At 43.9% G+C, this 4,297-nt stretch overlaps 1 pseudogene; it reads left to right on the plus strand.

Moving 5' to 3' along the window:
• The first annotated feature begins 587 nt into the window (after positions 1-587).
• LOC108801800 lies at positions 588-3,213 on the plus strand (annotated as a pseudogene).
• Positions 3,214-4,297: the final 1,084 nt, after the last annotated feature.

A 4,297-nucleotide genomic window follows, 5' to 3' on the forward strand; every position in this document is an offset into this window, starting at 1 on the left:
GCAGCAAAACACAACACTTCATAACATTAGTCAGTACTTTCCTGTACTCTGATTTCCAAAAAAAATCCTTTTCAGCAACAAACGTATACATGCAGACTTCAATCTTCCAGCTCACCTAGCTGGGTAACAGTCTGCTACACAAAAGCCAGGTTTCCTTTTAAACACTCACAGCCACAATCATGGGCTACAACTGTGACTACCAAGCTGCAGCCACAAAACCTGGACTGGACAGCTTACTTAGCTGATGAGATAATGGCCCACCCTTCTCTCCATTATCCCAACCCCAGGGACCCAGAATACAATTTATAAATTGCACAACTAAATCATACACACTTTGCCTGTGGTTTTTAACTTAACAGAGAGATGCAATCTAAAAGTCTTGGTCTTACATACCTCCCATTTACAACCATGCCTTGCTTTCTGTCACAATACCTATAGAATTCTTAGAAATATTTTTTTATATACTGTGTCTAAATAAAAGCTGCTCTCACCTCCTCTTATTCATCCTCCTCTGGGCTCTCCCTCCCTCTCCACTCCAAGCTCAGTGCAGGGACCCCAGGACCCGACACAGGAGCTACCCAACCCTCACTCCCAGCCTGGGACCCCAGACTCTTCCTGGACTCTGCCAGCACTCCCAGCATGGTCCCGACCAGGTGTATGAGCTGATCTCTGCGGGGGATTACATGTGGTCACGACAGGACTGAGATCAGACGTTAGCTTGCCGCCATCATGATTCCTGTGGCCGAGTTCAAACAACCAGCCTTCATGGTGCTGAAGCCCTGGTGGGATGTCCTGGCTGAATATATAACCGCTGCCATGCTCATGATTGGGGTTTTCGGATGCACCTTGCAGATAACGCAGGACAAAATCATCTGTCTTCCGAATCATATCTCAACAGACAGAGTTTCCAAAATACATTGTCAATAGTTCATCCAAAATACAGAAGCCACAAACACTAGTGAAGAAGAAGAAGATGTGACTGGATTCACACCTCCCCCATCTGTTTCCTCTGGACCTCCGTGTAAGATGAGTAGACTGAAAAGCAACTTAGACCTTCAGCAATACAGCTTCATAAACCAAATGTGCTATGAGACAGCCCTGCACTGGTACGCCAAATACTTCCCATATCTTGTGGTCATTCATACCATTCTTTTTATTATTTTTGGCAACTTCTGGTTCAAGTTCCCTGGTACAAGCTCCATAGAGCACTTCCTCTCCATCTTAAGCAAGTGTTTTGAATCCCCATGGACAACTCAAGCTCTTTCCAAGGTTTCTGGAGAAATCAACCAGGAGAAACCCATGGACAGAGAGCTTTCAAAGCCTAATTTTGTGGAGAGCAACCCTGGAACTGCTGAACTTCCAGTTCCAGAAAAGCTAGTGGCAGACACGCCTTCAGCTAGTGTTTTGCACAAAATGAAGGTCATAGCCCTTTTTGAGAGAGTCAAACAATTTAGGCTTTACGTAGAAGAAGGGGATCTTCTTTATTCCATGTATATGCATCAGACAATACTTAAAACTTGCCAATTTGTACTCACTACAATCTACAATGCTGCACTGGTAACACAAATACACTTCATTGTCCCCTGTAGTGTACATACCGAAGACATGATTGGATACAACAGCTTCTGCTGCAACCACACCAAGGCTCACCTATTCTCTAAACTGGCCATCACGTACTTGTGTTTCCTGGGGTTCTATGGTTTGACTTGCATTTATACACTGTTTTGGCTCTTCCATCGTCCGCTGAAGGAATACTCCTTCCAGTCTGTGCGAGAGGAAACTGGGATTGGAGATATCCAATGTCAAAAATGACGTTGTATTTGTTCTCCACTTGGTGGATAAGTATAATTCTCTCTACTCGAAGAGGTTTGCAGTCTTTTTATCTGAGGTCAGTGAAAGTCGGTTGAGGCAGCTTAATCTTAACCTAGAGTGGCCAGCCGATAAACAGAGACAAAAACTTCAGCAAACGCCAGAAGGCCTTCTGGAGCTACATCTCTTTAAGCTGCCGGGATTGCCAGATACCGTATTTGAGGTGACAGAATCTCCAAAACTGGAAATGCTGACTGAAGCTATGATCCCTCCTCTGGTGTCCAAGCTCATCAGACTAGAAGAATTGTTCTTGTTCAACTGTCTAGCCAAAGTGCAGCATGTCTCCCTGGCTTACCTATGCGATCACCTCAGGGTCCTTCAGATAAAGTTTGACGATGGTAAAGAGATTCCTCTTTGGGTGTTTAGCCTTCATACCCTTGAAGAGCTCCACCTGATTGATTCTTGTCCCAAGAGCTCTCAAAAACTGCTACTCTGGCGAGCTTGTGGGAGCTAAAGGGCCTTAACGTCCTTTTTCTGAAGAGCAATCTTTCTAAAGTACCCCAGACAGTTACAGATGTGGCTAGCCACTTACAGAAACTTAGTATCCAAAATAATGGAACAAAGCTTCTCACTCTTAATGCTTTAAAAAGGCATTTTGTGTTGAAAGAACTGGAGTTGATTCGATGTGATTTAGGACATAAACCCCATGCAGTCTTTAGCCTTACCAGTTTACAGGTGCTGGACCTAAAGGAGAATAACTTACACACCATCGAGGAGATCATACAGTAAGTATGAGCAGGGCCGGTGCTAGGATTCTTGCCTACACAGGCAAGGTGCATTTTTGCGCCCCCCCTCCCTCCCCCCTCCCCGACCCCCTGTAATAAAAACAATAGCGCACACATCGGGGCATTTTGACAAGTACAAATACTTGTCAAGATGCCCTGTTTTTTCCGCCCTCACCCTGCAGCGCCCTCAGGCGGTCGCCTGACTTGCCTTGCGGTAGGGCCGGGCCTGAGTATGCAGCACTGTTGAAAACGAAGTGTCCTTCGACTTTGGCACAATCATATTGCTTACATCCCTGAACACATCCATAAATGAAAGGTACTAGAAGAGCTGTGCTTGAATCAGAACAAAATTCTAGTATTGCCGCCTCCGCTCTTCCTTTGTACCAAGCTGCGCCACCCTGATCTCTCCCACAACGAGATCTGAGAGTTACCCCCAGAAGTTGGAGTCTTGCAGATGTTGCAGTACTTGGCTTTGACTGGAACTTCTGCATGTATTGCTCTTAAGAAGTCAGGTTTTATAGTGGAGCATTCGTTACTGGACACTTTACCACTTGATGTGAGGGAGAGACTAAGTGAAGAATGATGACGGGTAAAGCTATAAATGCTAAAATATTACAACAGACAGCAAGCTAGCTAGAAACAGAGAACAATATAGATAGCGGTCAAGAAAATGTTTTTTGTGGGATGAGAACATAAACAGAAAGAAGTCGTCATTTAAATACTCTGTTACTGGAATAATAGGTCTCCAGAGTTGGAGGTCTTTCTCATCCCATTCTACTTTTCTGTCTCTTATATGTAGCTTTAATGCATATGTATACCTAAAAAATGGCCTTATGACTGTTCCACCCCTGTACCAAAAGCCGCCAAAGCCTAAAGAACATCATTAAATATTTGCCTCCAGATACACTTTAGTTTTTAATTTTGCATAGAGTAGAGTAGAGTAGAATGGTTTAAACCCCGGTGAGGTTTTCTTGCCTTCTGTGTCTCATTGAGAGACGTTCCCTCACCTGGACGCAAGAAGAAGATAAAGATTTGCCCAAAGTAAAATAAAAATTCCTCCTTCGTTGTCACTAGAACAGGTGTCCCTGTTGAACAATTTCCCCTCTGCTTCTGGTCCAATAACCAATGGCCACCATTAAAAATAGGGTGAGTCTCCTCAGCAGTAGCATAGACAGCAGCAAAAACATGATTGGTTCTAGATTCCTTTGCCACAAATGTAGCTTTAGATACAATATTGGGTTAAGTCCACACATAAGTGGCCTGTCTGTTACAAATGCATTCTGGTGGGCTTAGTTGGCCATCTGATGGAATTGTTTTCTTGATGAACTGCATAGTTTGATCTACTGGCTCTGTTACTGCCCACCATTTAAGGTGTACCTGTCATTCTTTTTACATTATGATAAAATTAGTACTAGTAGGAGAATTGGGTTGCCCTTCTAACGGCTTTGACAGACCAGGCCTGGGATATATTTTTTATAATGGAGGAGGAGTAGCAATATTCTAAGTAATAGTGTCAGAAACTATGGTGGGGAAATCCACTAGGTGGAGTTCCAAATAGGTATATAAAAAGACCATGGGTTATGTAACTCACCCTAGATTCTTGGAGTTTTAGGGTGTTCCTTTTTAAGGTTATCCTTGCCTCACAAACCTGTTTACGAAGGTTTTCTAAACACCAGCTGTCACGGGTGCCGGCACAGGTGTCC

The sequence above is a fragment of the Nanorana parkeri genome, unplaced genomic scaffold (assembly GCF_000935625.1).
Source record: "Nanorana parkeri isolate BGI_ZX_2015 unplaced genomic scaffold, ASM93562v1 scaffold2497, whole genome shotgun sequence".
NCBI classification, from domain to species: Eukaryota; Metazoa; Chordata; class Amphibia; order Anura; family Dicroglossidae; genus Nanorana; species Nanorana parkeri.